The sequence below is a fragment of the Labrus mixtus genome, chromosome 3, assembly GCF_963584025.1.
Source record: "Labrus mixtus chromosome 3, fLabMix1.1, whole genome shotgun sequence".
Classification (NCBI taxonomy): domain Eukaryota; kingdom Metazoa; phylum Chordata; class Actinopteri; order Labriformes; family Labridae; genus Labrus; species Labrus mixtus.
This window is the reverse complement of record NC_083614.1, coordinates 31,381,927-31,395,015: the sequence shown is the minus strand read 5'-3', so window position 1 is coordinate 31,395,015 and position 13,089 is coordinate 31,381,927. Positions and strand designations below refer to the sequence as shown.

The 13,089-nt window shown below is 35.4% G+C and overlaps 1 protein-coding gene across 1 annotated transcript in view; it reads left to right on the top strand.

Moving 5' to 3' along the window:
• The first annotated feature begins 4,937 nt into the window (after nucleotides 1-4,937).
• Nucleotides 4,938-13,089, top strand: part of jak1 (Janus kinase 1) — a 38,166-nt gene continuing 30,014 nt past the window's right edge. The window contains exon 1 of the mRNA XM_061034958.1: nucleotides 4,938-5,183. The gene's annotated coding sequence lies outside the window, so the exon portion shown is untranslated. The remainder of the gene's footprint in view (nucleotides 5,184-13,089) is intronic.

Here is a 13,089-nt window from a genome sequence, read left to right as displayed (position 1 = left end):
AAACAAATATTTAAACTAGATTTTATACGAAATATTTGGCTGCATCTGGTAAGGCAAGGTTTCTTTAATTGTACCTGCAGGTATAGAGTTGATTTACAGTGAGTGAGTCCGCCTCCTTTTACACACAAACAGACAGGAGAAAAAAAAAAGATAAAGTGACAACAGTGTTCGATAGTAGAGTGAAAAAGCCCTTATTTAAATAAGATAAAGTAACACATCAGTAAGGATAAGACAAATAAAAAAACAAGATAAAAACAAGAATATACCACCAATCAGTAAGTTATTTGTATTAAGTTTATAATGTTGGTATCTTTGAGTCTAATGATTGTGTTTTAAGGGCTTACAAATTAGCCACGGTTAGAAACCTCTATACATGGCATCTACTTTGTATTTTTCATAGGACGCAATGTTCATTGCATATGCCCCTGTTAAATAAACAAATTAAATAAAAAAATAAAAAATGGTAAGTAAAAACTAATTAGAAATGAGCCATCAGAAAAAAAAAAAAAAAAAAACAAGGTATAGAAAAGACAGAATAAATTGTGCAGGGAGATGTAGTTTTGACTCCATCAAAAGAAGCGTATCATTATTTTTCCTGTATGTAAATACACAAGATCAGAAAGATGATGTTAGACTTTGTTTTATTGACTCCTATGGGTTACGACCAACAGACTAATAATGTCAATATATAAATGATTTAACACGCTCGCATTGTGAACTTTGATGCCAATACTCTGAATAAGACTTATTTTACCCAGGACTTTTTTCTACAATATTAAAGCACAGTTTGAGTCATGTGTGAAAAAGCACAGGTCACTTTGCACCTATCATTAGTATGTTTCACTCACAGGGAACATAAAATGCAGCGACACTGGAAACCCCCACAGAGTCATCATATTGTTCTTGTCTCACTCTAACCTCAATCTGCTCACCTCGTGTTGTATCGCACGTCCTTTTCTGTAGAACTCTGTGCCAATGTATATATTTTTTTTATTACAAAATAAGAACATTGAAGAGAGGTATATGAGAAATAAAACATGTCTTAATTCCATTGTGATTCTGTGTTTTAACACACACACACAAAGCTTGCCATTGTCATTTGATATCAAGGGGAACTTCCTGCCGTACTTCCTTTAATGAAAGACAATAAAGTGTTAACGGGATGTGACATGGGAAATCCCTGGCTTAAAATGAACCACCACTTTGTTTCCCCCCCCTTACAAAAATCTGCACATCCTTCTTTCACTGAAGTAAAAAACTTTTCCTTTTAGTCAAAACACTTCCTTGTGTGTGGCACATGCTACTGAAACAATAGAGCCATATACTTACTGTACTTGTTTGTGACTGAAGGCTAACACCTTTGTACAGTTATCACCCATGTTGCTACACTGACCACTGCACAGGTTAAAAAAAAAAAAAAGAGATGAAGAAAATACAAAATCACTCGCTCTGTTGTTGTTAAAGTTTGTATGTAAGTATTCAGTAGCAGCACATACACAATATAAACATGGTCAATAACAAACAAACAAACAAACAATGTGGTGTAAGGTTAAACTAGTTATTGCACATTTTTTTCTCAGCAAATATAACTTCTCTGGGTACACATAACTTGGTTGGCTGGTGTAAAATGTTATCAAAGATATATGCAGTATATATTGTTTTACAATATGTTAATAATTTCACACTACAGGTGCAAAACTTCTAGGTCATGCAAACATCCCACACCTTTCTGCTTCTAACATAAGGTACAAAGATTTAGAAAAAAAACAACGATAAATATCAATACAAAAATGCATTTAAGTAACGTACAGTATATTTAATTTTAACATTTAAAAAAACTTACATTAAAGTAGGAAGAAGAAGAAAAAAAGGCTACCTGTGATTAATTGAAAGAAATTCCACATGTCCGTCATTAATTGTCCATCTAGTCTCCTACAATCACTATATTCCCCGAGTCGCAATGCTCGAAAACAAATCAAATGGTTTCACTTCTTTTTTTTTATGGACAAATTGCCTCTGAGTGATTTTTTTTTCTTTTTTCATAGACACACACACTGAGCAGCAGTTCTTAAAAATCCCTCAATGTCTTTATAATTTCAGAGAGAATAGACTGTCTGAAAAATATTGCTTTAAATTATTGGTTTGTTCATGTCAGTATTTACACTTTGTCTCTGTACTTGTTATTTTTTATTAATTTTTTTTATTGGGGAAATGAACATGTACGACGGAGGATTAGGGCCACGTTAAAATTATTATTATTATTTTAAATTTCGAGATTAATGTCATAAATTTACGAGATTAAAGTCTGAATGATGAAAGTAGAACTCTTAAAGTCGTTATTTTACGACTTTATTCTCGTAAATTTACGACTTTATTCTCGTAAATTTACGAGTTTAATCTCAAAATTAAAAAGAGAGAGGAGAGGTGAGAGGAAGACATAGACAATGCATAAATCATACAAACAATAATGGTTACAGTTCAGTTATGTGTGGATCTGGATAGTCAGGTCTGGGGGTTTAGACATATAAAGATGAGAAGACAAGATTTCTAACCGTTAAATCATTGATTTGTTCATGTCAATATTTACACTCTGTCTCTGTACTTGTTATTATGCAGCACTCAGTGCGGGGAAATTCCACTTTTTTAAAAAATGACATCACCACCAGGGTTTGCTGACTCCTGGTTTCAAGGTCACATTGTTGTTATTCTCAAGATTCCCGATTCCTCCCTTTGTTACACATGACAGCAGAGACGGCTGTGACCTTTCTACAGAAGCTCTTCATATTTGATTAAGGATGTGGAAAGCACATTAAGGATATGGGCACAGAGTTTCCACTAAACATCCAAAAGGACAGTGGTGCAAATCTTCAAGAGGTGGGGACCCTTGCACTGGTCATTACGGGAATAGGCTTTGACTGCGTGCTGTAAATATTTAAAGCACAATCATAAAGATAATCTTTTTGTATGTATTCATCAAAGACATTATATTATAATTCTAAAAAGAGCTTAACAAGCCCTGATAATGCAGGAAGAACTCTGCACTCGGTATCCCTCAGGTAACCATGCGACGCTGTCATGATGTATTTTTTAACAACTTAATTTCCTAATGTTTATGTGCTGACTGAATTATAACCTTCTTTAATACAATATTTCCAACAAGAGTGAGCGTCTGTAACTTTTTCCTCCGGTCATTATGTCTTATCAGGTGACATTTCATTGCCCTCTTCGGCCATCTGACACTTTGTTTAATCTAACACCATCTTTACTCAAGAATAGGGTCTGAGTCTGCATATTGTTACCATATTTGGATGTTTGACTGAACAGAAAATATGAGTAGAGTTTGATACTAAAATGATGGAAATGTAAAGTACAATTTCTCTGTGAAATCCCAACAATCATTGAGGTCATTCGTTGTCCAATATGGGTATAATTGACTCTCCAGATAAGAGTAAGACATATCCTTTGCCCAGGAGATTAAAAATATATATTCTGGATTCTTATATTCTGGATTTTTAAATGACGGAGAAGAGTTAGAAAAGTCAGCTGAGCTTTGAGGTGAAAAACAAAACTTAAAAGAAACAAACTATATAATATTTCAAAGCCAATGAGTTTCCCTTTTTTCTTTAACTTTTAACAATTAATATGATACATGGTTAATCCCAACCCCTGCCAAAAAAACAAGTCTTCACCCTTCAATATTGTCAACAGCTGTTGATAACATCAATGTCATCACAGAAACATTTCATTGTTTGATTTCTGTCATACCTCTCAGCCATTCTCTGCAGAAGTTTATTTATCTAAGAAATGTCATTTTCTTCTGAGCTCCCAAATGATCTTTCTAGGTCAAACATGTCGGTGAGAAAAGCTAAAACAAAATGATCATTCTTGAACATGGAAACAGCATTTGAGAAAGTCTTTATTTGTTAACCCTAAGAGGCAATACAAGTTGTAGGGCAAACAGACACTCAAAGGTTTTCCAAAATTATTTTTTTGCATAATATGAAAGAGTTTTTTTATTTAGAAAAGGCTTTTAAAAAGCTGTATAAAGTTATTTTTGAGGCTTATCAGTGCGAAGGATGTATCTGTTACTGTTTTCTTTTCACTTCTGGAAGCTGGTAGCTTAATAAAGAATGTATTAGGATAGGCTTTTATCAGCAGTTTCCTTCTGTTCAGTCACAACATGACTGTTGACTTTGTTTTAACTGTCTATGTTGTTTAAAATTATTGTATTATGTCTATAATGACATAATGTAAAAAAAAAATCACATTAGTTCAGATGACACAAACACAAAATATAAAGTTATCACATTTTCAAATGAAACTTAAGTTACCACGACTAAATGTTTATAAAGTGTAGGTTTTCTATTTCTGTTATTTCAATATTTCCATATGTACTTTTTGCACACACCTTCAGATCAAGGCAATCCCCTTAAAAATACAATTTAATTCACAGTAAATTGAATTATAGCCTATGCAGCATATCCAAATTATTGAATTATTTGAATTAAATTAGTGAAAATTATTCTTTATTTTGTCAATAAAGTGCAGGAAAGTCATTTAGTTTCTTCTCCATTTTCACTAATGAAGCTTCATCGCTGGTCCAAGTCACGTTTAATTAGGCTGATATCTAAAATACGGAGCCCCTGAAGTCCTAATTAAAAAAACAAAAAACAAACCAGAATAATTAAAAAAAAAACAGTTAATATCTTATGCGCTCAAAATAATTATCTTAAAATAATAACGTTTGCAAACAATATGTTAACTTGCGCGCACGAAATATATATCCATTTTAATATATATCTTATTATTTTCTCTACAGCCATTTAACGACAAAGGGGTTGTGACGTCATTGTGAGTGACGGGCTCAGGAGCCAATCAGCGGCCGCCTTGAGAAGAAAGACACTGCGTTGATTTCGGGAAAGGGGTTGTCACTTGACAGGAAGGGTTAGCAAGAACAGAGGTGGACTGCAACAACTCCGTTAAGAGCTACACCGACGACAAAACGACTTCCTTGGAATTTACTTTTACATATTTTTTTATTCCCATTGGATACTGGATATTTTCTTGAGGGCCTCTGGCGAAAAAAAAACAACCCATAAGAGACGAGCTCCAACTTGGTTGAAGCGTATTATGTACTAACCGAAACGGAAGTTATCTGCCAGCTGTCTGGCTACGCTGTCGAGGTGAGTTGATAACTATTTCTGTTTAATTTGTACATTTCGGGATAAAAAAAACAAGTCTGTCTTCTTGTCTGTTTTACGTGTCCACCTATTTGTCCTGTTTTCCAATCGTTGTCAAGTCGGGAACGTATCAAGCTTTAATGTTTGTGACCATTTAAGTTAGCAGGCTAACAAGCTAATGTCAACCCAATGTGAGGGTTAGTCCACTTTGTGCATGTCAGCTATAGACACTCAGGTTGCGTTAATTTGCACAGCATAGATAATAAAAGACTGATTTAGTAGGATACAGGTTAAATTAAACCTCAATAACAGTTAACGTGGGAATTAACAGAGAACATGGGGACTTGGGAGTAAATGAAATGATGCAATCCCCATCACAAAACAAGGGCCTACTTATTGTACAATAAAGTTTTATATAATCTTATATAATCAAAATACAGAGTTTAACACAGTATTTGGTCGTATGTGATGGGATTTTGTTTGTATGTTTTCTCATAAAACCCAACTGTGTTATTCACAGTCTGTTCATAGTGAAAGTGAAGAAGTGAAATCCCCCTCATGAAATAGCCAGACCTTCAATTTCAGAGTTCAATTTAGCTTAATATGGTATAAAATAAAACCGAAACTTATCTTGGGCCATTAACCACGAGTTAATCAGTTATCATATCATATGGACATAATTGATAACTTGATCTTATGATTAAAAAAAACACTGGATTTTTGTCCTGTAAAATATGAAAATGTGCCTGACTTTGTTAAAGTGGGAGGTATCAACAATATCTTTTTTTTTTTTTAATTATCTCTAAAGATAAAAATGTCAATTTGGACTGTTTAAATGTGATTTTCTCTATTTTGTGATCCTGACATTAAAAAGGTAAGTGGCTTCACACATTTGAGGTTGTCAAAAGTAGGTTCTTCCTCCTCCTGAACTCAAAACCGTCCACACACACACACACACACACACACACACACACCCACACACCCACACACCCACACACTTACACACTCGGTTCCTCCAATCAACGAAAGTCAAACAATAAAAGTACGTGTTCTCACAAAGCATATTCCCTTGAGAGAAACCTGAAATATCAGACTCTGCACATTGAACAACATTTGATTTGCATTTACGTCACTTTGGACATGAAGGTCGATGATGGTATTGATGATTTTGGTGATGAGGATATTTTGGATGGTTTTTTGATGCTGATCAGAACTCTTAAGAGCAGCTGTTGATGTTGTTAATGATGATATATTTTAACAATCATCTGGGCCAGGTATGCTTACACACACAGAAGGAATTTAACTTCGGTGAAAAGCTGTTTGCTGACATTGTTTCCTCCTCTCTAGATCCTTCCTTGTGCTGTACTTTCTCTCTGATGTATGTCGATTTGGACAAAAGTGTCTCCTTGTGATTAGTACTATTACTATTACTAATACTATTGTAACATTTAGATGGTATGAAATGTGATTCCAAGTAAGCTATGGTCTACCCACATTCCTATCTAGTTTTTTTCCTAGTCTGTTGCCTCTTGAATAGATGAGTAAAAAATGTACCTGTTAGTTTAGACAGGTGTTCAGGTAACTGGTCTACACATTGCAAGCACACCGTTTACTTTTGTTTTCAGTTGTTTCTGTCATTTTAAATGCTTGTTTCATAATTATTTAATTTCTGTACACTATTTTTTATTTAAAGCAGTATTTATAAAGTACATTTTACTGACTTCCTGGATGTCAAAAGGCAAAGATTTAATACTTTTCTACATCTGCATCGACCAATTAAAAAAAGAAACATTGATGTTAAGTTTGAAATGTTCTTAATCTAAATTACTTTTCAATTTTAATAATGCATTATAAAGTCTGGCTTTTGAGATCGACGCTATTGGGATCAAAGTCAAACACTTAGTAGTTTGATTTTTTGGGGATTTATTAGAAAAAATAGACCAGAAAAAAGCACCAGGTTATAATTTATTTGACCTTTATTAAAGTTCGTATGAAGCCGATGTGACGTTATGTCTGTGACAGCTTATTACCCACCCACTTGTTTTCAATCCGAGCATGTTGGTTTGAATGGCTTCTGGAAAGTAAGACATACCACAGCATGTTTGATGAAGCCAAACAAAAGAATAGTTTTTGAACAACTATCCTGCTTATCGTGATTAAAGGGTGTAGTTTTCCTTCCCCGTATTCTAACTTGTTAAGATTCAGTTGCATATTCAACTGTGGATTAAGAAGATTAGCCACAAATTAGTTTAAACATTCTGTCATTGAAATGTTGTTAAGGTAACATTTAATGTTTAATTACTTTTTTTTGTAGTTTATAGTTTTAAATTAAACTACAAAATAATGTATTTGTTGTTTTTTTCTCTTTAAATCCTGAAAAATAAAAAGAACCCAAAAGGAAGATCAAGACTGTTTGATCCCCTGAAAGAAAAATCCCTTTATTCGTTCTTTCTTTAGTTTCACTTCATCATAACAGTCGAATCTGATTAATGAACATCCTATAAAATAGTTCCAGCTTTTGAGTGAATGTGTGACCTATCTTTGACCGACTGATAGACATACCCATAACCACTAAACAAGGCAAACTGTAAAATATACATTTATATACTTGCATGGCTGCTGAATCTTCAAAAAAACAGATCCAGAAATATTCCTTGCTGGAAAGTGCACTAAATGATTTATGAATGCTGAGACATGTCAGGAAAACACTAACTGATCAAAAATGGTGGGCAAAACATACATTTAAGGAGAAGATTGACACATACAAAAAAAGTGTTTAAAATAAATAATAATGATGAGTATTAAAACATACTTGTGCTCTGTTGGGAACAGTCTGTGCTGCTCAAAAAACCTCAATGAAAAATACAAAAATACCAGATGGAGATAAAGTACCTTGATGGTGTCCAAATACTCCCCTGGTGTCTGGAAGTAAACAAAGATAAAAGCCTTACCTCTGTCTCTAGATGCAGCTATGTGCCAGTTTATTATCTATTCAATCAGAAGTGAAGCTGCACTTTTATTCACTGGATGAACAACATTTCTACTTTAACAGCAGAGCAGATACGAAGGCTTAAAAAACGTTTTATAACATAAACACGATACACTTTATATTTGTCAGCCCTGATTGGCTACAGCACTTTGTGTTGGTGCCAATATTTGGTTCTTTAGTAACAGCAGCTTTTTTTAAAGGGTAAGCATTGTCTTTTGATAAAGATTTAAATTGTAATTTAAAAAGTGTTGAGTCATCTTGGATGAGAAATGAGGGATTTAATGACTCGATTGTCAAAAGATGTGAGTATCTCAGTTCTTCTCTGTGGTCTTGTACATCATTTTCATTTGAAAGGTTAACCTTTAAGCACTGTTTTTGGTTAAACGTGATTGTTATGAAGATGTTCTCAGCTTTGTGAGGCATGGCCAAAGTGCCTTTTTTAAAACAGATTGAGGAATAAGGAAGCAAGAGTTTTTTGATGATAAAGGTAAATTGTCCGTTTCTGAATCATCAACCATCACGATAAAAAGAAAACATAATTGAAGAGAATGTAATGATTTACAGGACTGTTTGAGTTTGTCATGGGTACAGTCACTTACAGAAATCAGCTGAAGGTTCAGCACATTTGTGATATGTGATTGTTTTGTATATGAGCAACGTTCTGTCTGCAGGACATGTTCATCTTCCTGGACAATAGAGCTGTCAGTTCTTTTTGTCCCGTCTCACAGCCCGTCTGTAGCCTTGTTCTGTAAACATATCATAACCTTTATTTGTTACAGGGTTTTGTAATCAAATGGGCATTGTCTGTTGCTCTTCACTTCATGGGAAAACAAACAAACACCATGTCATACACAAATGTCTTCACTGAAAGTATTTTACTGTGAAAAGTAGATTTTGAAACTTCTGTAGTTGTAGGAAAATGATGTGGTGGAGATAAAGAGGCTTGCTCTACTTCAACTTCATTTTTTTGTCCTCATGCTGCTGGTGGTCAGTTTTTATTAGCTTGAAAGACAAACAGAATCCAAATTGATGCAAGAGATGCAAAAGAGCTCATACGTGTGGGTTTACTATTTACTTTGTGTTTTTATGCCTCTGTTTTGGCGACGGTCGAGGTCAGTGGTAAACAAAACTGGCCGTTCGAGGCAAGCAACTGCAAGGGGAAATTCAGTTCTTGTGGTTTTGAGTCGCCCAACCCATAGTGTATAAATTCTTAATCGTCCACAGTATTCATTAAATGCATGTTTAATAGCACAAACACTTGATACATAAGAAAGAGGTCCAGTCCGTCCAAACAAGCAACCTCTATAAACATTATAGATTTATGAGTTCTATTATAGGGTCTTAATGACAACGTGCATTATTTTAAAAAATCACACTTAAACTTGTAAAAAGATGACACGATTAACTCATCCGGGGAGAGGTGCCAGGTTGGATTCGAACCCAGGCCGTCAGCTTCAAGGGAAACAGGCTTTGAACACGGGGCACGCAAACTAACCACTAGGCCACCAGCCCCCCCCTATTTCAGTATTTTATTTCATTTTACAGAAAAATTTAGGCATTTTTAAAATTATTTTATTGAGACTTCATTTCCCCCAACACAACTGTCTAAGTTGTCTGTCAACACCTGGTTAGGGAGGGGTATCAATAGGATTTTATCGATAGCAGTATCCATACCGATTTTATTATTTTGTGCAAAAACTAAAGAAATGACATGAAAGATAAAGATAAAATGTACAACTAGAGATTAATAAGAGGATTAGTTTTATATTTATGCTCCAAGGAAACATTTTTTTAAATCCCTTTATTTTAAGTTGAGACACTTTGGAAATACAGTATGCCATTTTCAATACACTCCCCAGACAGTTTAAGTAACATGGGATCTCTGATGGTAGCATATGAACTCTTATGATTATACTTTGATCTTACCAGTTAATAAGGCTATTAAAAGCCTATGTCATAGTTTACAATGAGCTCTGAGATGCATCTAGTGGTACGTTGGAGTTTTTCTATCACCCAGTAAAACGCTGATGTGTTAAAGTAAGATCATTATTTTACTGAGACAAAACACATCAGGGTGCTGAATATTAACTTAAGAGTAGGATATCCAGACACATGCATGTGGACCAAGCGGCAACCTTGAAACATGAAGCGTCTGATACCAAAATGCAAAATCCTGCAGTTCCTCGAGTGTCCACTAGAGGCTGGCTGCAGAAGCCCTGGAAGTCACATACACACCCATTCAGAAATGGCTTTTTTTTCTGCAGAAATTAACATGTTTACAGTCTGGTTTAAAAAAAAAGAATCTGATCATCTCATGTCTCGATCAGCTCGTGCTTAATCATCAAGCACCTACATTGCCTGAGTGTGAAAGGAACACTTTATCGTGCATGCGTCACATTGTTCCGCCCGAATTTCTGGTGATTTCTGAAGTAGATCGTCGTTACTATAATAACAATAATACAGGTTACACACATTTTATGACATACACACTTTACATTTGAAGGGAATCTCAAAGTGCGAAATTGGAATAAAACCATAAAAACAACAACTAAAGTCAAACGATAAGTGTCCCCTCAGCTGAGCCTCTGCACACAGACACACTGAGGGGTGGGGTCGACACACACACACACACACACACACACACACACACACACACACACACACACACACACACACACACACACACACACACAGACAGACAGACATCCTTACACTGACATTGATTTGAAACGGAGCCGCCTGTCTCTAAAATGTAAAGGAAAAGCGAGTCACAGCATTTTAATCAAAACTATTTAATTGGCTCGACAACAAAAAAAGAAGCAGGTTGTTATAAAGAGACCAGTCGTCTGATTGCTCATGGAAAGTCCTGCATTAAATAAGAGGGGGTTGTTAATTTATCTTTTTATTTATTTATTAATGTTCATTATCAGCTGTTCCAGTCCTTGTAAAAAAAAAAAAAAACTAGAAATAAAAAGTCCCTGTCATTTTAATAATTGTACTTCCTTAACAAGACAAAGTAGAGTGACGTCACCAAGGGGTAAAGGGAAAACTACCCATAAAAATAAATGAATAAATCTGAAGCAGACAAAGGACGGCAACACTGAAACCTTTAAGTAGAACTGATGTCCGATCACTGCTTCTTATCTCAAACTGTTTTTTTCCCAAGTAGTTTTACCATGACCTTTTTATTCACATTTTAAAGATACATTGTCTAATAAACAACACCAAACGTATAACTTTGAACTGAGGTTAAAAAAATGACATCTACAAGAAACATAGTGGTGCTCCTGTTGAATTTGGAAAGAGGAAGAAGAAGGGAAAATTGAAACACTGACTGATTAACTAACATGCTGAAGAGGCAGAGGGATGACTCACTGAAAATCTCTTCTCAAGAAATTCAGCTTTAAGCAAGAAGTGATGAATAAAGAGAGAACGTTCGACAGGGTGTTGCCTCTGCTTACAACGTAATAATCATGTCGAATTGGCTCTTTCCGTATCAGATTATTAAAAAAAAGAGGATGAAGTGGATAGTTTCTTTTTTAGCTTTTGTGGTCTGCAGTATTTATATTTGTATCGAGTGTGAAACACGAGGAGTTCATTGAACTTCAAACGGTGGTTTCAGCAGTTGTAATGATCTTAACACACAAGAGGAGACAGAAAGTCTGGATGAGTTAATCGAAATAAACCAATTAATTGCGTGAAATGCAGGGATTTTTTGTGTGCTTCTCTTCACCATTTATCACTGTAAATGATGAGTATTTGTATTTTGGACTGTTTCATGGACCAAAAAAATATATATATTTGAAGACATCATTCATGAATGTTAGAGCTTTCTTTGTAAAATTTTGTATATTTCAAAAAAGAAACAATTAAATCTTTATTGTAGTTAATCGGCAGATTAATTATTAAAAGTTGCTAGTTTTTGCCCTAACATAAACCCTTTTCACACATACGGAAATCTCCTGAAAAACTCTGGAGATTTGTCTACCCGGAGGTTCTTTAGACTATGTGTGAACGCAAACAGACGCATTTTTCGCGCCGACTTTACCCGGAGTTTCTCCTCCAGACCCCTAGTATTTTATCGGCAGAAAGTCCGAGTGAGCTGATGTCTGAACGCGGCAGAATATACTCCAGAGATTTCCATTCGAGCCAAAAGAAAGAGAATCACGTTTATATAGTGACTGCATAAAGTGTCTGCACGCGACCACTACGATCTCCGTGCTCTAATTAAACGTCTGCATTCTGTTTTCTGTTCCTCAGTATGTTGTTCTCCTCTCTTTTCTGGATGTTGTCATTCCATTGGATTACACATAGCATTGATATAAAGACAAATATTCTCATTATAGCGTCGTCTAGCGGACTCTGTTGCTATGGCCGCTACTTCCGCGTTGTTTATTTACGTCACGTCGTACCTCAGGAAATCCCCCGATCCCCCCTCCCTGACAGGGAAAGTCTCCCGCTGTGAGGAGCACATGTGAACGGCTAGGTCGGGACAATCTCCAGAGAAGTCCTCCTGTAAATATCTAGATATTATCCGGCGTGCATATGTGAAAACGGCTATACTGAGCAGTTTCTGAAAGTAAGGTAAGGAGGGGTTAACTGTGTGGTATGCAGGCTTCATGATTCCGAAAGCATTGTTCTGGAAAGTAGAAAGATGAGAGGAAATAAGAGGAGAGAGATGGGGAACAAACTGCAGCAAATCAAGTCCTCGCTCAGGCGGGAAGAGAAACTGGGGATGTCGCAGCTGAAGGTCAACACCCGGCCTGGACCATGCATTTAAATCAATACAACTCTCCACACAGATCATGTATCATTCTTACTCAACCCCTGTGACTTGAAGTGCTCTTTTAGGGCTTTACATTTATTAAATACACTTATCAACTTAAGTGCCTATTTAGCTACACTCACTGTCAACACACC